The sequence below is a fragment of the Kryptolebias marmoratus genome, linkage group LG13 (genome assembly GCF_001649575.2).
Source record: "Kryptolebias marmoratus isolate JLee-2015 linkage group LG13, ASM164957v2, whole genome shotgun sequence".
Classification (NCBI taxonomy): domain Eukaryota; kingdom Metazoa; phylum Chordata; class Actinopteri; order Cyprinodontiformes; family Rivulidae; genus Kryptolebias; species Kryptolebias marmoratus.
Genome location: NC_051442.1, coordinates 18,369,553 through 18,397,203, shown reverse-complemented (window position 1 = coordinate 18,397,203; position 27,651 = coordinate 18,369,553). Strand labels below are relative to the sequence as shown.

Below are 27,651 nucleotides of genomic sequence, written 5' to 3'. Positions count from 1 at the left end.
GGGTGGGGGTGGGGGGTGAGGGGGGTGACCATGCTGTCTGACAATCAGAAGAAGCGAGGGCACTCAGAACAGAAATGAACAGTACGGTGCAGTCTGACTGGGTATAATGGCCCAGCACTAATGGCTGTTTTCTATTAGGTCCAAGAGGCTTTGGTCAGAATCTGTGATGTAGAGCACAACACTAACCATGTTTACATGGACCCTATTCATCATGCTGCTCTTCTCTCTCTCCATCTTTATTTTCTGCAACATTTGCATCCACTCACAAACATGTAGTCCCCACGTTTATCCTAATAGAAGACTGGAGGTTTCTGTTAACATCAATGTTTATTTCTGCGGCTGCTGCTCCAATAAAGACTTCCTTGACTTTCCATTAAGAGTTCATTATCAGACACTGCAGCGGAGGAGAGTTCATTTGAGAAAAAGAATCTCTCTGGGGTTTTTTTTTTAGCCAAACCCAAGCGCAGACATGATGAAATTAAATTAAACGTTACGTTGCATGGACTCCTCGAGGTTCTCAGGCTCCCGCGGATGCGGTATTGATGTTTCAGCACAAAGTGTTTAGCCGATTGCTTCAGAGGTGTTGACATATCTCAGTTGTTGTGCTGGTCAGCAACGATAGCTTCTGCGGTCAGAACGCAATGGGAATACAAATGAATGTGACCGAGCAAAGGGTGTGATGGATACCATACACAATGCCTTTGCCTAGTGGAGAAAGGACGTATAACGGGAAATAAAACGACACAGATCAGCCACACAGTGTGAAATGGTACAGAGAACCAACCAGAACAAATAAATAACAGCTGAGACTTGTGCTCCCACATGCATTGTCAAAGTTAAGCCAGATGTTTTTAAATGATCACCTGAAGAATGGCATCGGAGGCAGCGCACCCCACTAATGGTCCTGGGGGTCTCTGCATTATTCATGTAACAGCATGTTCCTCTTGTTTACAGGACAGTAATTGTTTTATGATTAACCTCCTGGCTGTTCGCTCGATTAATTTTCTCAATCTTATTGCTAACAGAGGTGCACAGTTCAGCTCACTTTTGTGACACAAAGTCAGAAGAAATTTTATATAAAACATTTTATCAAATTAAAAAAAAGAGGAAGAAGGGCTCTCTTTTGATTAAAATATGTCTTTTAAACCTGAAGATTGAGGACATCCAATTAGATGAACTCTTTCAGGTTTGAAGGTATTATGATGATAAAAAGTCCTGATTTCAAAACCAGTAGGACCTTGTCTACACTACTCCGGGTCATTTTTATTCAAACGGACAAGTTATTTTAACAAAATCACTTAAATACACATGCCAAGCCAATAGGTAGCGAGAATATCCACATTAACGACATAATCCTTTAGAAAAAGAACATTTTTAGCTTGGCTAAAGCAAAGATTGTAAATAGTACGTAAACCTTGGATTGGAACCAGGAAGTTTAGGTTGGAACCGGACCAGATTCTCTGTTGGCTGGTTCCAGTACAAGCTTTAAGTCCAGCTCCTGCATGTAAACGAACGAAACATTTTTCTTAGCAAAACTCTTCTTGTGTGTGAACAAGAGGTGTAAACACTGCAGAAAATCTCTATTTAAAAAAAAAATACCCAGTATTGTGTAAGCTAAGCCTACATTTCCTTTTAATGAGACGTCAGAGACGGTGGCGGGTTTTCTCCCCCTTATCTAACCGTTGTTTCGAGCTGTCAGTCAGCCGTGTTTGATGGCCAAGAGGAGAAACTCTCTAAACTTTTCCTTCCTTAAAAAAATGACAACGTCTGTGGTCTGAACATGTCTTCAGTAGCAAAAACACAGACAGTCATGGCTTGGATACCAGCAGTGCACCACCTATCACTCTTCATGGTTAAAGCCGTTTTGAAACAAATGTAGACAACCTACCAGAGTTAACGTAATAATAAACAGCTCAGTGTTACTCATCAGCCTGTCAGGCTTTCAATGTTACAAGGAGCAGAGTGACAGAAAGTAATATATCTGCATAAAGCATATAACTACATTTAAATAAAATAAATTTAATAAATTTAAATTTATTCTACATGTTTGTTTAATCTTCCACCTTAATGTACATCTGTGAAATAATAATACCACACGCACACACACACACACACACATACATATATCTATATATATAAAAATATCAATGTTTTTTTATTTATTGACTTGAAGGTTGTGCTGTATTTACGCTGACTCTGATTTTAAATTTAATCTCAGTGCATGTGATTAAATTAAGATTTCAACTTTGACCGTTGAAATATCAATATATGACACAGGTTTTAAATGAAGTGACTGTCAGCGCATTCACTTGTGTCCTCTCACTTCTTATATGCATGTCTGGGATACAAATTAAATTAACTATAAATAAATAAACTATAGTACTTTTGCAATACTCTGACTTTATTAAAGCAGCCGTAGTGACAGCAGTTGCAGTTCTGTTTTTAAATAAAACCAACTATCTGATAGAGCTGAAACATTTTAAGTATACATTGTTTTAATTTAGTAAAACCATGTTTTCGCTCAAGGTTATCATACAGTCAGGATCTCGGCACCATCCATCAGTCAGCGAAGGACAGACTGTTGTCCTCTGTTTGAGACGGAGTCACCACGCCATTGGATTTTTTTCCCCCAAAGGAACGATGAATGACATCAAGCCAGAAAGCAATAAACTATGAACACTGAATCACTCTGTACAGCACCTTACGTCCCTTTTCATTTCAATGTCACATATTCTATAAAATGTATTACTAACAAGACATCTTAAGATGAGCCCAGAAGCAACAATAGCACAGCTACTTAAACTTCCACACTGTCTAGTTTTCTTAATGAGCTGAACCATCCGTGCCAGCTTGGAGTTTTCGGCAATGTTCAAAATATCTTACTAATAAATATGTTCATTAAATTGACTGTAGAGGTGGTATCTTTGCCATGTTCAAGGTCTCAGTGGCCATCTTGTTATGTACAACCAGTAAATCCGTCTTACTGAATGGCGAAAGGCTGAATGGCACCTCTAACCCAAGTTTTCCAAAAAGCTAAGGAGTGTGAGGTTTATTGTGCCACAAATCAAAACTTAAACTCATCCCCAGCACCATTTAATTTGGGGGGGCTTAAATCATGGCTTTCTAGGTCATAAAGTGAGCATAAAGAAAGTAACAGCATTAATATTTCAATGCAACAGTCCATTCACAAGAGTGGCAGACAGTCATTAGTGAAACAGAGTAAAGAATAAATGGAGGGCAGGGGGCAAATATCTGTCAGACTTTGTTTTGTCCTTCGAGTCTTGAGGTTTCACTGCGATTAAAGACGCACCCGTGCAAGAGCATGAGATGGACTGTTTGTTCTCCAGTGGTCCTTCGATGTCACGGTCATCAATCAAATGCTCCATGTATGCCACTTTTCATCAGTACTTTTACAAAGATGGTTTGTGCACAAACATGTCAGGTATTCTCTGCTGTTGTAGGACGCGTCCGCCAAAAGTTCTCAAAATACATGTCTGTCTCATACCAGTCTGTCTCAACAAATCAGCAACTATCTGACTGTCCAGCATTAAACCTTACACGAGTGTTAAAGGTGCCATAAAGTTGACTAACTTGGAATATTCCCAGAAATTTCCTCTATTGTGTCAAGACGTCAAGAAGGTACAGCATTTGCACCAGTGCTAGATAATAAACACTGATAAACTTTGCATTAAAAAAAATAATAATAATGTAAAATGTCTTTGCAAAGTTATCTACTTTTGAGGAAAACATCTGAAACAGCAGATAAATGACTCATATATTCACCCACTTTTTCAGATCAAATATCACTGACCAACTTGACTTGAGCACTGTTTTTTATGTTCACCAACCATTAAAGTGAATCAGGGGTTAGTTCAGACTGTAGGGAATGATCAGCTCTGTCTGTTGTTCTGTTGAAAGAAAATGTTGACAGCTAAACATCTTCCTGAGTGAGCGCTTTTGTTTTTGTTTTTCCTTTGGGGATGAATATACTTAAAAAATAGATTGCTAAAAATGATAAATGGGATTTGTGTGTTAAGAATGATAAATGATCAATCCAACACAAGGAAACTTATGATGCATGGCTGTTTTCATTATATCCCAACTCTTCTATTCAAACAAATGTTCAATTAATAAACTACTTGGCCAGTTTTCACTTTTTTTTTTTTTTTAACAATTTAATTCCATTCTCAGGGCTCCATTTTATCACATCTATTTGTATCGCTTGCCACTTCCAGCTTCAAATTTTTCATCTAAATCTACTGATTTTTAAAAGATGAAAAAGGTTTAACCTAAAGGAACAGTTTAGATGCTTGGAAATATTTTGGACACGTCTCAGCTTGGAGACAAATAGCTTAATTCTGACTGAATTGATGACCTAATGACTGGTTTAAATGGGTCAAGACCAGAATGGATTACTACCGTCCTAAAACTATTCCTGTCTCAAGAATTTCCAAGGGTTTCATATATTTGTAAATATTTACATCACCATTAATTTTGCTTATCATGGTTATTTAAATAAAATTGAAAAAATAAGATGTGATATTCCTGCACAAAGTGTCCCAGGCTGCACCAGAAGTGCTACAGCTAGCTGCTGATGCTGTTTATGCTTACAAAATAGGAACAGAATTCCACATAAACAAGCATGCAATGCAAAACTGACAACTATATAAAAGTTAAAAAAATAGCATTTGCATGAAAGAATGGAGTTATTTCAAGACAGCAGCAATCCACTTTGGTTTTGGCTTCACTAGCCATTAGTTCATCAATCCAGTCAAAATAATTCTTTATGTCTGCAAACTGAGGTCGTTTAACAGTTCTGTACAACATGTGAGACGTTATCACTTCTCTTTTGTACTGCCACAGATCTGAACTACCGCTTCAGAAAAACTAGACCTGCCAACAATCGAGTGATGTTATTGGCAACAATCAGTGATTCTGACCTTGTTTAAAGTTTAAACAAAAAAAAAAGGAACTAAAGATAAAGCTGAAGTAAAATGAATGTTTCTTCAGGGTCTGAAGTCAGTTTTATAGCCATAGGCCTTATATATACACACTGAACAAAAATAAAAACACAACACTTCTGTTTTTGCTCCCATTTTTCACGAGCTCAACTTTGAGATCTAAGACTTTTTCTATTTACACAATCGGCCTTTTTCTCTCCAATATTGTTCACAAATGTGTGTAAATCTGTGTTAGTGAGCACTTTTCCTTTGCTGAGATAATCCATACACCTCACAGGTGTGGCAGATCAAGATGCTGATTAGACGGCATGATTATCGCACAGGTGTGCCTTAGGCTGACCACAATAAAAGGTCACTCTAAAATGTGCAGTTTACTTTTACTGTACTGGGGGGAGGGGTGTGTTTGTTAGAAAACCAGTCAGTATCTGGTCTGACCGCCATTTGACCACCATCTCATCTGAACCTGATGTGGAAATAAAGCGTAGGCCAAATAAATGATTGGCAAGCAGAGCATGAATGCGCGGCATCATGAATATACCACCTTATCATTTACTGCAGTCCAGACAGTATTGCAATATCAATACTGTGCAAACTGATGTGATGATAAACTTTCAATACAGTGTGCAGCCCTATGACAAATACAGAGCTAATTTTATTTTTCACTCAGATGTGTAGTCCAACCTAAGAGTACATTTCTGAAGAGGCTGGATCAGCAGCCATTTATCATACAAGCAAGCACAGTTTTCATGAGGAGGTTTGGGATTTATTGTAAGGCGAGGCTGCAGTCATTACTATGTTGAATGACAGCTATATAGCCGAACTGTAATTGGTATTCAAGGTTTCACTCTGTGGTAATAGCCATACAAAAAGCAGTAGAGTTCAACACACACTCTAGGTTGTCCCAACAGAATAATTTAAGTCGTAAATCAAACATCCAAACGTTGGTTCACCTTGAAGCTCAAAAGGCTTTTCTTTGCCACTTAGACAAAAATTGTATTAAATATGTGCTCCTGTTTTGTACTTTATTTAAACAAGTGCATATTGCAAGGCTTCAAGGATTCAACAACAATAAGAGATACGAGGCACAGCTTTGTGGCGAATGAGGCTCGTTTCATTTCAGGAAATACATTTTATTTGATTTGTTGCCACAGTGCAGCTCAAACTGGGTATTCCAAATATTGCTGACATTACACAGGAAATTTGTTGTGCACTTCACCTGATATTTGTTTCTTTATTTTTGTGGGGGAAAAAAAATGTCAACCCCATCCAATCAAATGGATTACCTTAAATCTTATTTGAAGGTAAAGTAAAATAAACTAACAGAAATGAGATTTTCTTGATGTTTTGTTGATAGTTCACTTTTTTCCCTTCACAATTTGCATTGAGGCCTGAAAAATCAGCAAACTCTCATATAATTGAGCCATTTTAGGAGTCAGTGTGTCTTATTCTAAATGTTAAGATAATAAACAAACACTAGTTGTTGTTGTTTTGTTTTTTTTACTTAATTTGAAAAAGATAGGTCATATTTAAACATTTTTTCATTCAGATCGATATGTGGGTTCCGGCTCTGCTCAAAGATATGAGTGAGTCATGTGTTTCCTTTGTCACAGAAAGAGATAATATTGATGGTGTTCCTTCCTGAAGCCCATCCAGTTTTGCTAAATCCAAGAAGAATTTGCTCTGCAAATAGGAATCCTAAAGTCCAGGGTTCCTTAGACCTTTATTACTTTAGCACTGCGCTGCACAGTTTGACAGAAAACCAACTTAAATTGGATTCACCCATGTTCCTGTGCATGAGCGTGTGAATTAATTCACAGCTTTTCCAATAACTTCAGTCACTGCACGTTGCCTAACTCCAGTCCTGATAATGACTTGCTTTTCCCGGACTGGGACGAGGTGTTTCTGAACAAAACCCACCACCTGCTCCGGATCCTGCTGTGGATGTGATGTTTACTTGTTTTGTTTTTTTATTATTTTCTTTTTCCTGTGGTCAGAAGGATGCCACTTAATGTGAAAGATGGCAGCCGTAAGGGTGCCTCTGGCATGTGTGACTCCAGCTATGGCTGCTTGCTGTTGTAGGGTACAGCGCCAGGTGCTCGGGGTCTGTAACACTCCAGTGAGCCTGACTGTTTGTGGCTAAAGGTAAACACGTCTCTGGAGGGAGGGAGGGATGCCGACGGCTGCAAGGGTGAGTACAACTCTGGAAAACATCCCCTTGGTGCATATGACTACTTGGACCGCCCTTGACTTAACCCAGCTAAGGAAAGCATGACGCATCTGACGGCATATCTCTGTAGGGTCTGTGGAGGTTATGCTGTACAGAGCAGCAGACCGTGGAGGGGGATTCTGTTGATCCAGGCAGCTCTGACTGCTGGTGCAGCAAGTCCTAACTTTGGTGGAAACTGCTGGTTGGGCAGAGGTTGAGATCAACACAACTACAAGTATGACTGACTGCTGCTGTGGTGAGCAGGACTCAAATGAGCATTGTTCATACCACTCTGTTTCAAAAGCAAACTGATTGTGGGACGGATGAATGCCAGGGACTCCAGCACACACCAGACAAACGATGCTGAGTGTCTGCTGGCAAACGCAGCCACTGTCACATTTGCTACGTTTTTGATTTGGGGGATACAGTCTGTTGAAAAGATGACTTGATTCAGATAACAACCATGAGTACATAAACTTTCAAGTGTTACTTAATGGTTGAAATGTGTAAAAACCTGATTTGGATTATGGTAATAGTCTGTCTACCTGTTGGGTGCAAAAGTGATAAGTTGTAAACCTCCTCAATATGGCGTTTAATCAAACTACGGTGTAATTTTTTTTGTGGCTTGAGCTGTCTTAGATGTCACAAAAGCTGCGCTTTTTCCAGGTTGCTCTGTTCTGAGCGGTGCTGTGTTCTGCTTGTCTAATTGGCAATCCTCCCTACATGTTTGAAGTGAGACTGCTGTCTGCTGCTACGTTAGGCACAAGTACTTCACATAACTGCACTTCCTATAAACAAAGCATATCCCTTTAACCAGACACTTTGAAAAAAGTAGCTAATAGGGAAAAAAACCTAACAGGACTTTAAATTGACTGCTGTAACTTTAAGACAACTTGCTAATTGACTTGTGAGCGCAACTCAAGTCAATGAAGACTTAAATAGAGCTTAACTGATGAGTCACTTTTAGCTACATCACTAAAAGTTGTGTATTTAATTGTGTGGTAAAATGTTTTATAATTGTCGGTCACTGTGACTGCCAGTCAAAACACTACACCTTTTTTTTTATTGAACACTAAAGCATATTTAGATTGATAAGATTGGGCAACCTGCTATCCATGCAACTTATATTTTTACCTGCTTTGATGTGAAACAAACAGACTGAAAATGATACTCCAGACTGTCTGAAATGGAGTTCTGTGAAAAAGTTGGAAACAATTATATCTCACCCGTTGAAACTTTTAGAACAACTTCAGTTTGGGGAAATAGACTTCAGGCCCTAGTCCACATTACTCTGGATATTTTTAAAAACAGATGTTTTTTGTTGTCGGTTTTGCTATGTCTGAAGCTCCTGTTTGCACACAAATACAGTTTCTGAGAAGATAAAAACAAACCTCATTTACTGCTGCATCTGTGCAGGAACCATGTTGTAACAGCCTACTTTAGGCATGCCCACGATTACTGTGTGCCTTAGAAACCAAAACAACAATGAAGGCGCCTTTTTACTAATATTTCCCCAACATCTCTGTCACTTTATCCTGATTCTGATGTTATTAAACCTTAGTTGTGTGCTGAAGAAACCATTATAACTGAGTGGAAACTGTAAACAAAACAAAACAAGCCACCGCTGTTTTAGCAAAATCTTTAGCCTAGCAAATCATATTCTTTTTCTCCCTTTTGATATGTCAGTAATATGGATGTGCTCACCAACTGGGGGCAGAGAATGAAGATTTCAGCATTTCTGTTCGAATAATTGGCAAAGAAAAAAGTATAAACAGAAAAAAAACATCAGTTTATAAAAAATGTATACAAAGTAGAGTAGATCAATACAGATAGATATATACTCCTATTGATCCTAGAGGGAAGTTCAACACGTTTAGTAGCATCATGATATTAAATAAACAATAAATACAACTCATTAAACATATTACAGAGAGTTTACTTATGAAGTTTAAAGTCACCAGATTGATGAGGGAGACCTAGCAGGGCCATCCCCAAGGAAGGTTGCAGTTGTCTTAATACAAGTCTAATCTCTAAATTTTTTATAGCAGTTCATTCAAACACTATTTTATAAACCTGTACGCTGCCGCTACATTCACATTACGTGATTCGTTAAATGGAATTCTATGGTTATTTGCAAGAACAAAACAGCAGCAGCAGCAGCTAATTGTCGGAATATAATCATATTTCTGCCAGGAGGGATAAATGAAAAACCCAGCAATGAGACAGTGTTTATTATTAGAGCAGTGTGTCCTTTAATTCCAGCTGTCTCTGGTCAACTATAGTGAAGCTAACAGGTGAAAAATTATTGGGGTCTTTGTCTTCACGTCTCTGCACAAAATCAATTCACTGAGCGTTTGCTGACCACAAATACTCCTGTTTCTCATGTGAATTAGCTTTTTTTCAGTAGCAGCTTTAAAAAAATAAAAATCCTTGGTGTCAGATGGTAAGTATGTACAGTCACAGTTCTCCTAACGACAAACAGTAGAAATCTACCTGATTCTCGTTGACCCTAACATTCACGCTCTCACTCACACCGGGGGACAATTTAAGAGTTACCAATGAACCTAACATGCATGTTTCTAGTTGGTGGGAGGAAACCGGAGTATCTGGAGTGAGCACAGGGAGAACATGTAAACTCCACCCAGAAATATGCTGGTGTAGATTCTCAGTCATCCACCCAGAAAGGCCCCAGGCCAGGAAGTGATCCTGTAACCTTCTTACTGCGCCATCCTAGAATATCTTTCTTGTTTGTGTAAATTTGCTAAACAGCTACAGCTGCCCATTGAAATTATGGAGAAACAATAAGATGATAAAGATGAGGGTTTAGTTTGTGAAGAGTGTCGTTGAATGACAGCACTAATGGTTGTTTGTCTCTATGTGTCCCTGTGATGGACTTGAGACCTGTCCAGGGTGTCCCCCCACCTCTCACACAGAGACAGCTGGAAATAGGCACCAGCTCCCCATGACCCAGAAAGGAGAAGCGGGTAAAGAAAATGGATGGATAGAGAAAAGACGTTCTTCCAGGCATAAATTCAAAGCCTTATTTTTTAGTTTTAGGGGTTTGCTGGTCAAACTTGGCCATGCTGACGCATCACGAAACCAGGATTTTAAGGCCAATTCCAAATACCTGTGAACATTAAGTGGAAAATAATTTGCTGCAACAAAATTTAGAAACTAAATGTAAAATAGCTGTCTGTGTTTTTAGGTCTTTCAAGCAACTATTTTCAAAACCATACAACAAACTGTCCTGAAAAATACTTTGTCCCGAGTGGTAGAGAAAAGATAATGAGTATGGCAAAATAAATAATTAAAAGCTTTAATTTCTTTTGGTACCAGTCATTTGAAGTCAATATTCCAGCCTGTTCTCACAATGCTGTGTTTATTTACTAAAAATGAACAATACCAGGATAAATCCACTATTATAGCCACTATTTTGTTTTTGTGCAATTTATATCCTTATTTCTTTTATTTGACAGAGTTTTCCCCCTGTTTTTGCTCATCTCACTGTGTGTACATTACTAACAAGCTGTATTTCAGAGTGTACCAAAGTAAAAACATTAAAATTATTTAAGTTATTATATTAAAGCGTCATTTCTTGGAGATTAGTCATGGAGAAGCAACAACAAAGTTTTATTTATTATGAACAATTTGACCTAATTTGCTTGACTGAACTCGGCATTTCTTTTGATGGGAGTAATTTATTTGAGTGAATTCACTATTAATGCTGCTGATGCTAAAATATGAAGCCGTATTAAAACTGTGTTGATGAGAAGGTAGATATGTCATCATCTAACTCGTGTTAAAATATAATATTGGTAAAAACCTTTTCTACTTGCTCTGCTCATCGTTATCTCTAAATTAAAACAGTAAAAATACAAACTTTATGCCTGGGTTTTTACACCCAACAACAGAAGATCCTCGATAGATCAGTAAAATCACTGAGAGGAGAAGATATTTTCATTAAGTGCTGCTGTTTTCTGTGGAGACGCTCATGTTCTGTAAAACCTTCAGTGTTTTACTGCCTTTTTAATTTCAGGCCACTATCCTTTAATCTTTCCCTTTAAATTTTCCTGAAGGTTTACAGCTTTTGGACGGCAGCCCCCAAAGCCCTCATCCCACTCCAATATTGTTCCTTTTCCTTCCCTCGTGTGCTTATCGTTTTGTTTTTCTCTCCCTCTTTCCTCCGGGAGCTGCAGGAACATCATTAGTAGTGTCGTGGCAGCTCTTCTGGCCTGGAGCCGCTTCCTCTGACATTACAGCGGCAAAGTGTCCAGCATCCTTGGGACAAATTCAGATATTCTGGCCAGATTTTTTGGATATATTTGACCTTTCCTTGGTTTTGGGCTGTTTAGCATTTCTAAAGCCTTTATACAACAACACAGAAAACTGGATTCAACTCGAACATTACTTTCTCTTGTAACCTCCATCACGAAACGATTAAAAACAATAATAAAAACAGCACAGAAGAGAAGATTCAGTATCTGAATGCTCGAGCGGCTCAGGTACAGGTTCATTTTTTCTTCAATATCCTTGATAAGATTTCGGAGCCAGTAAAAGTCCCAACAATGGCCCTGGGGTTTAAATTCAGTAAAGCTGACCTTTTTTTTTCTTTTTCTTTTTCATCTATAATTGAAAGTTGGCAAATCTACTTCTGGAAAACTCTGGCCATAACTCGACACACAACACTAAACACAGACTTCGAGAGTGGCTCCAGTTCACTGTGGATGTGCCTCGTAGGTAAACTTCAACTACACTGAAAAATGAAGCAATAACATGAAGCAAATACAAATACTGGGGGCTTTGAATTTGACTTCACTTTCTCTTAATGATAACCAACTGTTGACTTTGTTCTAAATTTATCTAAGACTATTACATATCTTTTTTTAAAAAATGGGATTTGAATAAACCAAACGTCTATCTCATCCAAGTGTTAACATTATATGGTAAAGTACAAGCTCGTTTATTATCGACCGTTGCCGTGGAAGGGGAGAAATAATGCAATTATGTGGGTTTCTGTGTGTCCATCTGCCTGGATTATTCCCAACACATGCTCTGACCGCCAACAGATCCCAGGGTTTTTGTTTAAAATTTTGGCCTGGGCCAATATGCACGCCTTTAAAGAACACCACTTTTTAATTTTTAATGTACCTGATCCTTCTCAAGAAGCTGGTTAGTTTTTAAATTGAGATAAACTAGACATTTTAGATCAGTGGTTTTAAACTCTTGGGAGAGCTCCCCAGAGAGAAAAAGAGGAAGCGATGTCAACATGAGAGGAGAGGGAGGTACTTTGATTTTATTTATTTATTCGTATGTCAATCATAAAAAAGTTGTGGGTAGAACAGGAGAGGAGTGAGGAAAATGTGGGTTTTGTCAGAGCTGATATTGTAATCGTAGAATTCAGTAATTCATGTTTTTCGGCTATTTTGTAGCCCTATAAACCAGGTTTGCTTCTTTGCGTGTGTAATCATAAACACGTATCACTTTTTCCTTATTCACAGTGATGCCACACGGGCTGTGTTTGTTGGTGACAAATCCGAAATTTTGATCATGTTTGAACCCTTCTCGATTTACTTTCCACGGGTCAGAAAGTGCGAGACAACTTTGGGAGGGTTTGGTGACAAATGAAACTTAATTGTGACCGATTAGAGGCAATAAGGTGAAGCTGACATCACCGGCACCACTTCACACGGCCATACTGGACCACAGCATCAGGGTGTGGCGATATATTAGTACTATTAATAACTCGTACCACAAGATGTGTGTGCAAACAAGATTCAGAAATGCATAAACAGTTTTTCAACAGGCTGGTGAAAAGCTGGGACATCTGGGCTTCAACAACAAATTTTAAGTCCCTGTGTAACAAAGTTTATTGATTTGTAAGAGTCCTGTATAGAACACAGTGGTGAAACTCTAATTAATTAAACCAATTTACCTCAGTAAAACCACTTGAAAATGATGCCTGTTATCATTTATGAGCTGCAGAATGAGACTGCAGTGAAATTTGTTGATAAGAATGTAGAATGTAGCCTTGACCACAGAAAGGCTGGTCAAGGCTGGTTGTTTGCACACAAATCTTGTTGTAAGCGGTTGTGAATATTTTGAGACTAATTTACCTCCACAGCAAGGAGACATGATGCAGCCTTCAGCAGGTCAGGCTTGATTTCTAATTGCAAACTGATTGCTGGACTGGGAGAGGGCCCTGTTGTTCTAAGGTCCAGATTTGCTCAACCGTCGTGCAAAACTATCGCACAACCGTTGCAGCATGCGGCAGTCACAAGCGTCCAAAATTCACAACTTTGCGATACTTTTGTTGTTGTGCAACAGTAGTGCAATAGGTATGTGAACTCCTGGAGAACTTTGGTCTAAACCTTGCCAGGAATTTGTGTAACATTTGTGCGAAAAACACAAACGTGTCATTTCAAGTGGAAAAAACATTTTCTCGCCATTTTCTGCCTCCAGCTTGTCACTAACAGTAGCAGCCAAGTGAGAGGCTGGCTTAATCCAAGGTTCAGTTTGTTTTTGTGTTTTTGCTCAAAGATTTGACACATGAACCCGGAGGAGTCAGGAACCAAACCAATTTTCCCTTCTGATTCTGCAGCTCCTGAGCCACACATGCACACACTTCTACAGCTGTTACTGCTAAAGACTAATGTCCGGCAAAATCACAACAGTATCCATGATACCTGCCAAACAACCGATATGCACAGGTGTCCCAAAATAAATACAAGTTGTCAAGAAGCTAAGAAATGGAAACCATCCAACATGACAGCAGGCTGAAGGGTGACCCACAGCGCCCTGCAGAGATGCTCTCTGCCCTCTGTTTATGAGGTCTTTCTTCTGACACCTCGCGTGTACCTTTTGTGTGTTTTTCAGCTGTATGAGTCTTCATGTTTATGGCGTCCGCTCTATTAGTTAGAGTTAGTATCTAACCTTAGCTGTCCCTCTCCACCAGCTCCTCATTTAGGTAATCAGCTGTGAGGATGAACTGCTTCGTCTAACACGGTATGAGCTAAATGGACTGTTTCACGCCTGAGCTTTATCATCACCGAGTGCTCACTGTTCAGGATGAAGGAAGGCATTTACGAAGCGAGTATCATAAAAGTGGCAAGGTAAAAAGAAGAATTATGCAGGTTCCCCTTTTAAGTTCAAATTTACCTTGTGCGCGCTTAATATGTTGCGTACGCAATGTTTCGATCAGCCTGGAGCTCTGTTTTAAAGGGGCGATAAATCACTTACCATCAGTCTGTCTGACAAGGGACAAGGTGATAAAGATGCTTGCTGTAACCTTTCCTGTTTATGCCGGAGACAGGTTTAGAAAAACATCTGCAACTCATAAATGTAAAAGCATGCAGTAAACCCTCAGAACATAGCCATCACTGACTTTGCAAATGACATTGCCCTGCTCTGACGCACCAGCACGGCTCCAGACGACTAATCCATCCACATGAGAAAGGCCAACCAGCGCAGCTGCCATCAGGCTGCGAAGTGAAACGTAGGACTTTCGCCCTCTTTGGCAGCCCCGTCAACAAGCCGACGCTGACATAAAAAGTGTGGCTAATCAAAGCATGGGCAGCTTTACTGCAAAACCTTCAGATGTACAAACCAGACACAATCTAAAAAAAGAGCCAACAAATGGAACAGAAGCCTGTAAAGGAAAAGATCCTCCAGAGATGACGTTAAGGGACCAAAAACACCCTCTTCAACCCAACACAACAAGACATTATCTTATCTAGAACCCAAAGAATAAAAAGGACTAAAGTACAAGCTGATCTGGTGTTAATAGCTGGGATTCAAGCATGAAAACTTTTCATTATGTTGTAACAAGAGTCATTTTTTATAGCCTGACGAATGCTGAAAAAATAAAGAAGTATGGCCCAATGAAAGTCATCTTATTTTTCTCCCAGAATTCATCCCCCCCCCATAATTTACTTTTCTGAACTCTAGGTTTTATGATAGAACCATGTTTTCACCTGAAGTGTCTAATCACAAGGTAGATTAAGAAAGCTTGAACAATTCAGTCTGTAATTGCAGTAATTAATGAATTGCACATTGACTCATTTTGTTAACATCAGAGTTTTAAAGTAAGATGTTCACATCTTGAAAAATGACCTGTTTTTGGTCCAATGTTGTAAAAAAAACAAGGTATCACTGCAAGATTTTGCATGCTCTGTTAACGCTCAGAGTATGTGTTGGGAACGACTCGGCTACGACCACAACAAATTCCAGCTCAGTAATATTGACTGAGTTGTTGCTATTTTGTGCTTTTTAAGGGGTCAACTGGCTGTAGCAGCCATCTTGAATGAAGCTAACACCAAAAATTCATCAGTTGCAGATGTACGTCTAGTGATGATTTTTCTGAGAGTTTCAATAAAATTCATATACTACACACAGACACAAGCAATTGACCAGTTTTAACAAAAAAAATTACCAGAACATCGAACGCTTTAGTGTTTAAGAATCGGCCAACAAAGTATTTTTTTTATCAAATAAAATACCTTACAGGCATGACAGTGTAAAATTTTAACTGTATCCTATTTGACTCTCTGATGATGATGATGTTCAGAACGCTACAGTCTCCTATATCTGTTCTTAGGTTGATGACTGATTTTTATTTTCCCCACAGAAGTTCTCCAGCCTTCATGCTGCTTCAACACACACACTTAACGGGCTTTGACTGAGGCTGCTACCGTTTCCTGGCAACACTTCACCTAAAACAGGTGCCTCCACTGATATCGATGTCTGCATGCGGAAGCGCTCAGCAAATGTTAGCCCCACTTCCTCTGTGTTTTGATAAAATCCTTTAGAAAAGTCTTTGTTCACAGAAATCCGTTGGACGTTCCGCTCTAAACTATACGCTTGGGGTTAAATCGAGTCATTTTTGGATGGCTTTAATTTTGTACAGCAGAAGTTACTGGAGTCCATCTTTATTCATGTTGATGATCCATTTGTAGTCACCAACGTGTGACCTGTAAAGAGTGAAAATCTCTTGGATTAGGGAAATCCCAAATTCAATAGCTCAAACCTACATGTTACCAAATTCTACAACATTCTGTGAGTTGTGTTTTATTTGCCCAGTTTTGTGATTCTGTCCCAGTTTACCCCATCACAAACCTCATAGGGCCCTAAGTTTCTGTCAAGACTTGATTAGCTTTGCAAGGGTTTTGATCATTAAAAAAAAAAAGTCCAAAGTGTGTTTTATTGAGCAACAGAGCCACAGTGACCTAAGGGGCAAACAATGAATTTGCTACCTGTTGAGGGGCAATGTCCTGGATTAATTCTGATCCACAGCAGCTCGAACGAGCAAATTACAGGAATTAAAGGATCTTACGCTTAACTTTTCTGTGTGCCAAGGCCACCTTTACAAGTTCATTTTGGCTTTTTATAGCAGTTTTATTTGTACAAGTTAGAAAAACAGCATTTTACCTTTAGGTTTTTTGTCCCATAAGTCTGTGTTATATTTTGTCGTGTATACAATCGCTAATCATTTATTTACCTTAAAGAAACTTAACTTTGAAAAAATACCCAATACTTTTTGACAGAAAATCTGACAAACCGGCCCTCGGATTATGTGCAGGTGACAGAAATAGAAATGTTTTCTCAGGGTAACTTTTGACAGGTTTTACAGGAGGACAGAATCACTGCTGCAGGTCATCCTGTCCTCCAGGAGAGCTGTGTTCACATTCCTGGCATGAAGTCAAGCTCAAGGTGGGCAATAAGGTCCGGCAAAGTTGTCACGTCGCCTCTCCGTGATGCTCATGGATATGTAGCGCTGCCAAGTTAAGGTCCGTCTGACCAGCTCAGTAACATTAGGATGCAAACACTCACTGCAAGGTGGAGAGGGGGAAAAAATTATCTGTCTTCTGGGAGCAGGACTGGAAATGTAGCAACTTTGAATATTTAAAAACACAGTAGAGCCCATTGTGTAGTTTAAAAATCTGTCAGCATCTATCACTGCTGAGCCGACAGCTCGAAACTGAACAGCTACTGTCAGTGTTTGAATAACAGTGTTTGTACAGCTCTTGTTTAAGGATTAAATAAGGATTTAGCACAATTTTACGTCCATCAGCTCTGGGAAAAAATAAATAAATAAAAATATATAAATATATATATATATATATATATATATATATATATATATATATATATATATATATGTCTTTCTTACTGTATTAAAAGTAGCAGTTCATATCTTTAGTATTTACCATGCAGAATCATTAATAAAAAGCTCTCCTGGCCGGTTGCTATAAAACCTATAAATAATATTTCATGGAGGTATACTGTGTTTACACACATTCTGGTTAAAATACCAAATGTAATGAAGTAGTACAGCCACATTAAAAGCTACTTTTGACCTTTGCAGGTTTTAAAGTGCTCTTCTGGACTACTATAATACTAAAATATCTGCTTTATTCAGCTGTTACAACATTTTTAAACAAGAAGCATTTGCATTTTTTCACACAATTGCCTGCAGTTTGATATTTATTATAGCTCGCCACCATGAAAGGTAGATGATGTCATTGCCTGTGTCTGTTAGCAAAATATCTCATTAATCAGAAGGTGGATTTCAATGAAACTCTCAGGATGTAATCACTAGATGAACATCTTCAACTGGTTAACGTTTGGAGTTAACCCGTTCCAAGATGGTTGCCACAGCTAGTCAAGCTTAGCAATCACAAGATTGGATGTAAATCAGTCTATTTTACAAATATTGAGCTCCAGTTTGGTGTGGTAGTAGCTAGGAGTCATCCCCAACACATACTTTGAGCACAGACAGATCAAATAAAAGTTTTGTTTAAAATTTTGACATGCAACTTCTGCTTTTTTGTTTTTGAACAGCCAAAAGCTCAGGATAGTGTCCGAACATAAGTGTGCAAACTGAAATCTTTAGCTAGGACATTTAGAATCAAGTTTAAAGGCTTTAGCTGCTTTTTCATCTGAGGTTTGAAGTACAAAAATCATGTTCCAGCACAGTGACATCACATCTAACGCTTTCTTTGTCTCTAACCTTGACTAACAAGGTTTTCTGAAGAAAAATGCTAAAAAATCCCATTGTTGTTAGTAAAAAGGAATGAATTTTAGTCTAAATGAAACTGTAAAATCTCATTGTGTGTTTAAAAGATTTATTCCAATGGTCCTAATGACACCTACACTATGCTTGATCATGGCAGCGTAGGAGTGACAGAAAATAATCTCCGTGAAATAAATTTCTCTGTGCTGTACCTTTGAGTAATAAGGTGTAGGCTGAGACAGCAGGAAGGTGTCCAGAAGCTACACACATTAAAATACCTGCAATCATCTGGCAGCGTCTGATAAAAAAATAAAAAAAATCACACTATAAATACTACCGTCTCAGGGGAGAGCTTACTTATGAAGAGAAGAGCTGCTGTTTCTGTGCGGAAATGTACTTTTAATTTAAAAAGATTACAGTCCTTTGTAAAGAGTCTGTCCTAAAAAGGAGCACAGTCGAAAAAAAAAAATGATGATGTGGTTCAAACTGTGAGCCCGGCCACCAACTATTATTCTGCAGATTCGCAGAATGAGCTACAAAAAAAACCGCAATAAATATTAAACTGTTTTCTTTCAAGTTCTTTCATAAAAGGTGCACTAACTAATGACGCTTGCAAAGTCTTAATAAGCAATATTTACCTTCTCTCACCAAGATGAATTGCTCATAACACTATTACCTCCCACCATTTACAGAGACAGGCATTCATGCAAACTCCATCTACAACTTATTAACTTTTGGAGTGAGTCAACCCAAATCAATATGTTTCATGAGATTGCACATAGTGTTATCAAGTTTTTACCAAAACAGCTATTATTTGTTGGTCATTCCTGAACATAAGATGATCTTAGTTTAAAACTCTGGTACGAAAGGCGAGAAATATTCATTCATTCAAGGAATGCAAGTATTTTTTAACTTGCACATACATTTAGTGACAGATAATACCTTGCCTATAAAATGATATTTTTGCCCTTTAATTGCTGTCATAAATCAATCAAATCAAGCCAAGCCACAAATTCTCAATTAGATTTGGGTCTGGGCTTTGACTCAATTACTTGTTGTCTTCAAGTCATTTCTGTGTAGTTTCTCTGTATGCTTTTGGTCAGCATCTCGCTGGAAAATAAATCTTCTCCAAAGCCGTCAGATTGTTCTCGGCATTCATTTTAACCCTATATCTTTACAAGCCTTCCAGGTTGCCAAGAAGCATCCCCACAGCATGATGCTGCCACCACTATGCTCCACAGGGCAAATGGTGAGTTTGTGGTGATGTGCAGTATTTGGTTTCCGTCAGACATGGGGTCTTGTCTGATGGCCAAAAAGCTACAATTTAGTCTCAATCATGGACCATGGACTTTTCCACCTGCCATTTGGCAAACTCTAGTAGAGATTTATTGACTTTTGTTCAACAGTGGCTTTCTGTTTGCCACTGTTCCATAAAGCTCAGACTCCTGACGAACCTGGGCAACAGCTAAACACTTGGACCTCCGTCGGAGCTCACAGGTGTCGTGGTGGCTTCTCTCTCTTTATTCTCCTTCTTGCACGGTCGCTCAGTTTGTGAGGACGGCCTGCTCCTGGTAGATTTACACATGTCCCATATTCCTTCCATCTCTTGTTGATGGATCTAACAGAACTCCTGGGGATGTTTAGGCTTTGGAAATCTTTCCGTATCCACCTCCCTGACTTGTACTTTTCAATAATCATTTCTCTGAGTTGCCTGAAGTGTTCTTTTGTCTTCATGATGTAACGGCAGCCAGCAATACTGATTAACCAGAGCACAGTCCCTCCAGACACAGGTGTTCTTATCCTGCAATCACTTGAGACACATCCACTGCCCCCAAGTGAGTCTCATTTCACTAATTGTGAGACTACTAGCACCAAGTGACTGGACCTCTGTTGAATTAGGACAGTCACTTTAAAAGTGGGTGAACCTTTATGCGGCCACTTATTTTACATTACATATTTTTATTTAATTGTCATTGAAGAGGGTTCTGCTGAAAAGAAAAAGGCCAATTCATACTGAACATGACTGATTTATAACAACAATAAAAAGGTAAAACATCCAAGGGGGTGAATACTTTTTGCTGGCACTGTATAATTATAGCTCAATCATTTGAAAGGTCAAACTTAAAAAGGGTCTGTACAGTAGACGAGATTGTGTTTGATTGTGTTGCTCGTATATTTTTACCCTGTGGTTGGAGGAGACGCCTCCCAGGACACAGAGACTGGGGATATATTTCTACTGTCTACAGGAATTCACAGCACACTGCTAAAACATGAGCACACACAGCAAAATTACATTTTTTATCAGATTGTGCAGCAATACAGTCAACAAATAATGAAAAAAAAAACAAAAAAAAAACCTTGTGCTGCCCCGACATTAGTCAGTTTGACAGACACACTTTCCTGCTCAAGTAGAAGCAAAAATAATTGTGTTGCTGAAGATGGTGACACCCTCAGGAGCCAGTGACACACGCAATTTACTCCGATGCATTAAGAAATTAAATAAAGACAGCCAAAGCTTCTCGTCGCTCACAGAAACCCCCACTATCTTCAACCAAAAACATCAGGTTGCCAAGGCAACAGCTGTCTGAAGGGCGTTTTTCTCAGCGTGCCTCATAAAAGTACGAAAGCATCACACTTCTACATGTCACCAAGGAGCCGAGGATTGTCTTATTGTTGATTTTTTATTTAATTTAATTCTTTTCTTTTGGTTTGTATATTTCTATAGACAAGATGGGAGGAGAAGAATTTGTGGTCGGGGAAGTTCTGCAGCCACGTAACGCTTTAATTATCTCACCGCATGTGCTGCCTGCACCTTTAACAACATGATTAGTTCGCCGCCATTTTATACTCTCACATGACATGACTACCGTTTGACCCATGCACTTGGATTCACAAAAAGCCTTGGCTAGTAGTCGTTGAGAAATACTGCTCTTTTAGCTTCAAGAAGACCTGGCCTCTCAGACTAAACCAGCTTTTAGTCCTCTGCCAGCTTTAATCATAAGTCTTACATCTATCTGGACAAAACACCTTTTTTTAAAATATTTTACAGCTATAAACAGCTTTTCTCTTCAACATGATTTCAGGTCTTGGACGTCTGACATTTCGGAAGTGTCTCACAACCTGCAGACGTTCTGTCTCTCCTGTACAGCTGGTGCTGAAATGACGATTTAGTCTGGCGGAAGGCTGATATTTGAGAGCTTTTCTGTCAATCCTAACTGTCAGAGACGGCGTGAAAGACACGCAGGAAACGGTTAAGGAGAGAAGGTGAAAATGAGCGCGGGGGAGGTGTGTGTGTGTGGGGGGGGGGCATTATAATTTCCACAGCCTCCTGGTAATTATTGATTCAGCTTTGGAGGGAAAAAAAGAAGAAAAAAAAAAGAAAAAAGCAGCTCCTAAAATCAATATATAGTCGGATTAATCCTAACAGCACTGGATTAAAAAAAAAACATGCAGATTTTAAAGATGCTCCAAAGCAGAGAAGAAGAAAGCAACTGGATTTATTATTTTTTGAGCGCGATTATGTGATTGTGGTTCCTCGTTCCCCTTTCTTCTCCACACTACACAGCGTGAGAGGCTGCGTTGACAACAGCTTCTAAAAATGCCTAAAGTTGGAGTACAAGCAATTTTTTTATTCATCTAAAACCCAGCTTGCACCGATCTACATGCCTTTCCTCGCCACAGAAAGCCTAACATACAAGAAAATAACCAGAATGACCTCTGTTGGTCTAAAGAGAATAATCCAAACAAGGAAACTGCGCAGCAGAGAGAACAAGCTCTTTCCATCCTCCTTTCAGATTCCTGCTCGGATGGGTCTAAAATATTTACGCTCCCTCTAAATTACCGAGATGTGCACCTTTATGAGATCACCCATGATGGGATTCGTCTGTGAGAGCAAAGCCACAGGCGTACGAGTCAACTGTCTGTTGGATTTTTAGATGGGAGGTTACATATCTGCAAGAAAATGTGTACGGGATTAATACCAGTGACTCTACAGAACTGACGTAAAGAAGTATGTAAACGAAGACAAGATTGATTATTTGCAGCTGGATCTAGCAGAGTTGAAAAACTCTTCAGCTGCCCGTAGTGAAACCATCAGGACATCACCATGGTGAAGAATAAACAAGAATATTTCCACTTCATAATCTCAAAATACTCTTTCTCTTCACTTAATTTGCAAAAGATGCTTGGATGTCCTCGCAAATAACTACAGAATAACCATGAATTGCAAAACTGATGGTTTAATGAAGGTCTACAAAACAGTGTTTGCATGATCCTCTTTGATATTTTAGAGACTGGAGAGAATTTAAGGAGCTGTCCACACAGGGACGCCTTTTGTTGATACATAAAAGTGCTTTATTGTTTCAGCCTTGCATCCACACGGAAATGGCATTTTAGGACCCCCCAAACTGTATTTTTTTATTTTATTTGGGTGGGTGGGTGGGGGGGGGGGAAATCGCTTCCCAACCTGGGACCTTTCTGGGTTGAGTTTACATGTGCTCCCTGTGCTCCATGAGTTTACTCCGGGTGCTCCGGTTTCCTCCCACAAACCAAAGACATGCATGTTAGGTTCATTGGTAACGCTAGAATTGTCCCTAGGTGTGAGTGAGAGCGTGAATGGTTGCTTGTCTCTATGTGTCCCTACGATGGATTTGCGCCCTGACAGGGTGTCCCCCGCCTCTCATACAGTGATGGCTGGAGATAGACATCAGCTCCCCGCGACCCGGAAATCAGAAGCAGGTAAAGAAAATGGATGGATGGATGGATGGATGGATGGATGGATGGATGGATGGATGGATGGATGGATGGATGGATGGGTCTTGAAGTGCCAACCTTCCATATTGTATAGGCAGACAAAATGGAACCTTTTGAAAACAATGATGTCATAACCTCAGCTCTAATCAAAACCTACAACTCAAGGGCGTCCCTTTTCTTCTTCTTCTTCTTGTGTTTACCCTTTGCACCCAGCTTTAGGTGCACGCCTTGCTTCTTGTTTTCGGGGTATTTTTGTGGCAGCGTCACAGCGCCGCGCGCAGGCCTGGCATAGTTAATACAGCTGTTTTCAACGTTTCTGTGTGGGTGAAGACATTTCTGGAAACAATGCAACATTTACGACAAATAAAAACATCATTTTGGAATTTAAAAAAAACATGTTTCCATTAGGAAAAAAGCCCAAGACAGAAGCAATTCACTTTGTCCTTGGCTACGCTCAGACTAGACGTTCGCTCATCAACCCTGTCAGACCAGAACTCAATTTCTCCACAGAGGTCATTCAAAGAGCCATCTACAACAGGTAAGATACAAGAACCCCACTTCAAATCAACCGAGTTATCCTTTTTCACCCAGTTTTAGCCGCCTCATTGTCCGTCTCCGGTTGACTCCTCATCCTTTGCCACAGTGTGGAGATAACCTGTATATTTCCCCTCAGAGCTCATTGTTCATGACTGATGTGATTGTGGCCCAGGCTTCACTAGATTTAAGGGCTCTCATGATTACAGTCTGTCAGCTGTTATTATCATCATTAGATGGCTGCTTTATGCTTCAGTCTAGATTCAGCCTGACCACCATGACGGATCCCAGCACACATTCAGCTCTCCAAAGCAAGCATGTTATCTGTTAAAAGTGTGGACTGGTTGTCTAAAACAAAACAGCGCTTTTTTTTTGTTGTTGTTGGTTGTTTTTCTTTCAAACACAATGGAAGATATTACCCTCATTTCTTTCGTAATCACTTGAGATCTTTTGCGTTTTACTGCATCATGCCTCACAGTGCCTGAAGGAACAATAATGCAAATGCAAACCCCTGCAACAATCTGCCTCTGTCTTTGCTTCACGGTTTATTTGACTGCAAGTGCACGCAGAGCCCACGGAAGAGCAAATACAAACAAATTCTCCAAGTCATAAAAGCACAGTCTGTTTGTCTGTGGCTCTCGGGGAGAATAAACACCCCCTTCATCAACCTCCCTGACACTTCCTTCAACTGGACAATAGATCTGCTTTTTTTTGTTGTTTTTTTTTTTTTTATACAGCGAGATGAGGCATGGAGGAGGGGGGAGGGCATGCTCCGTATGTCCCAACAGATGAAGAAGCTGGCAAAGTCATTTACTTGTGGTCACACTCGCGAGTCCGGGGAGTCGTCGCGTTATGAGGCTCGTGCCGTGTGGTGCGTTACATCACATTCAGACGTGTGGGGAAAACAAGGCGACGTGCAAAAATCACCGGCACTTCGGGCAGGCGTGGACACGCAGAAGGGGAATTATCCGTGGTACGAACGACATCTGGGAACCTTAACCCGGACGACGTCCGGCAATTAAAACCAGAGCACCGGCCTCTGACTCGGGCTGGCTGGAAAATTATTAAAAGGATTAAGCTGAAATTCGAGCGACATCGTAGTTCTTCCTGGTGTTAAGTGGCTTCATGTCAGCTTGCTTTACTTTGTTAAAACTCTGTGCCAAACAGACGGAAAACACAAAGATAATTAAATGCCGCTGTGAGGTCACTGTTGGTTTATAGCTCGGTGTTTCATCCTAAGGATTTGCAGACATGAAGGGATGAAACAAACTGAGATTCTGCGGAGAATTATGGCCCTCCATTAAGAAACTGTTGTGGCACTAATGGTCAAAGAGCTTAAAGTAAGTCTATCTATTATGATACAAAATTTTAAATCCTAAAGTGATCATTCAAATCTATTGAGGTTCTGTGAATAGGTTATGAACAATTACTATCTTACCTGTTGTAGATAGCTCTTCTCACAGCCTCAGTTTAAAGAAATGCTTTATTTCTGACAGGATCCATGAGCTAACAGCTAGCCCAAGCGGGACCGAAACGTGGAGATTCATAGCGGTGTATGCAAATGACCTTACAGACTTTTATACCACCATTAATTTTACTCCAAATGTTTTTTTTACATAGAATTTAGCAGGAACGCGCTGTTCAGTCTTAGAGGAGCCAGATCCAAAGCAAATTTCTGTGGTCTTAAAGCAACTCCTAGCTCCAAAACAATGAAGCATCTTAAGTTAGTTATTTACAAGCACAAATAGTGACAGCAGCTAGCACTTCTGGTTCAACCTGGGGCATTTCAGACAGGAATATCAAAAATATTTCTGGCAGAATAACTGTGAAGTGTCAAACTGACGACAAAAGTTTTAAAATAGAGTTTGCGTGAGCCGCAATAAATCTTTTGGGACTTCAGTGTTTTAGGCCGGAAGAATTCAAATTTTGTTCTCAGTCCCGCTTGGACTAGCTCGTCAATCCGAAGAAAATAAGGTTGTTGGATTATCCAATAACAGGTAAGATATTAACCATTCGTGGCCTTTCCACAGAGCAGTGCTTCAGCAGATCCGAGCTCGCTCTTTAAAAAGGGAGCGTGCTCTTTGCTTTCATCCGTCCATCCTTCCATTCTTCTTTTCCGTGCGGGCTTGCTGGGAGCCGGTGCCCATCTCCAACAGTCGCCGGGCGAGGGGCAAGGACATACGCGACAGGTCACCACAGGGACGAACAAGAACGGCTGCAGCCAGGTGCTAAACCCACAACCGCCTCGCTGCGAGGCGACAGCTATAACCACTCGTTATCGAGGCATACATTAGCTGCGGAAATGAAAATGTTTTGGGTTTTTTTCTCTCCCCACATCAGGTTTTAAAACACTTGTTTTTTTTTTCCTGCTCTGAAGTTGCACATTTCGACAGGTGGATCTACCGGACTCAACCCCCTTTGAATCAATGGAGCCAGCCTCAAGGGACCATCGAGGAAAACTGCAGCTTCTGAGCGTTTATCGGCTTCACAACTTGGTTTGGGTGCACCGCAGCACTTTGTGCTAACACGCAGAACCACATTCAGTTGATATTAACCTGGAAATAAGCCCCTACCCCACCGCCCAAAAAAAAACAACTCTTACATGGACATAAAAAATCTGGCCATTTTTCAAAAGGGCAAACAGGAGCATGGCAGGAGACGCCATCCGACGAGCGACCCTGCTCTTGGGGAGACAGATGCCTGTTACAGGATGATCTGCTTGGTTTCCCCCCGGTCCTTGTTGATCCATTTGATTTTTTTGTTTTTTGGACGTTTGACTTCTTCAGTTATAGGGTCGCCGGGAGACCGGTTTGAGCTTCTGGGTCCGATGGTTCCAGGAGGACCCTGCTCAGCACGTGTGACTCCTTGTATCATGTATGGCCAGTGGCAGACAGAAGGCTTGGAGGGGGTTTCAGAGGAGCAGTGTGTGTGTGTGTGTGTGTGTGTGTGTGTGTGTGTGTGTGTCCTCAGTGCGGGTTTCATGGAAACGCAGTTCAACTTAAAGACAAAGACTTGAGTCCACACATGGGGAGAACGCGCACGTCACGCGGAAAACCTGACAATTAGTCAACTTTACGGCTGCGTTTGGCTCGAGTCAAACTTAGGAGCTCGTCACAGTAACGCGAGAAGTCTTGACGTTCATGGCAGAGACGATGATGATGGTGAAGAAGAAGAAGAAAAAGGAAAGGGGAGGTTTATTTCCAAGGTTAAGTTCGCCTGCTCTTGCTCAACAGTCTTCTCTCATGTTGCGGTATCTCTCTCTCTCTCTCTCTCTCTCTCTCTCTCTCTGACGGGATTTCCAGCACGCGCAGGGTCAGAGCGCGAGACCGGAGTTAACAGGAGTGCAGGTTAATCAGCTCCGAAAGAGAAACAAATAAACAAACAAAGCAAAAATAATAAAAATAAAAAATATAAAACAACAACACGTCGCGCGCTCCGTTCTTTAATTACCCCATTAGGAGAAAGTAACAGCGACCCTTTGGGGTTTTTTTGTTTGTTTTTTTAGTGTCGCATCGCGTTGTCGCCATTAGCCGAATTACAACCAAAAACAGGCATTTGTTGCCAAACCAAACACCCCCACTCCACCACCCCAACCCCCCCGTGTTGCCATGTTAGCGGGGGCTGCCTCTGTCAGATTCACGCGGGGACCTGTTAAGCCCACGGGGTCCACTGCGGTAGGCACGCGAGCGCTAGTTGTTGCACGCGAGCCCCCCGTTCGCTCGAACCCAGACCGTGCAGCTAATAGCCGCGAGACGCGCACGACAGGTAAGGAATAAACACCAAGAAGAAGAAGAAGAAGCTCACCACCAGCAGCAGCAGCAGCAGCAGCGGCTGAGGGTCGCGGTCCTGCTGTTCCTCCTCGCTCCCTCCTCGGAGTTAATGAGGTTCTGACGTTTAGTCCGTCTGATTCCTGCCTCAACTCTTATCATCCAGGCTGTATGGAGCAGGGCTTCTTCTTCTTCTTTTTCTCCCCCTCCAGCGGTGAAATATTAAATAATTTGGCGTGCTCTTGCAAAAAAAAAAGATAATATATATATATATATATTTTTTTTTAAAAAAAAAGCTCTGCCCCCTCTTCTCTCTCTTCAAACTAACCTTCCCGCCCCCCTCTTTGTACCCATCTCAGATTGGTGGCGGAGGGGTGGGTGAGCGTAAGAGTGTGTGTGTGTGTGTGTGTGGGGGGGGGGGGG

General features: G+C 40.4%; 1 protein-coding gene across 3 annotated transcripts in view; it reads right to left on the bottom strand.

Annotated features, from left to right (window-relative positions):
• Positions 1-27,442, bottom strand: part of gabra3 (gamma-aminobutyric acid type A receptor subunit alpha3) — a 125,205-nt gene extending 97,763 nt beyond the window's left edge. For all 3 annotated transcript variants that reach the window (XM_017412489.2, XM_017412491.2, XM_017412490.2), the window contains exon 1: positions 27,266-27,442. The gene's annotated coding sequence lies outside the window, so the exon portion shown is untranslated. The remainder of the gene's footprint in view (positions 1-27,265) is intronic.
• Between the last annotated feature and the right edge of the window lie 209 nt (positions 27,443-27,651).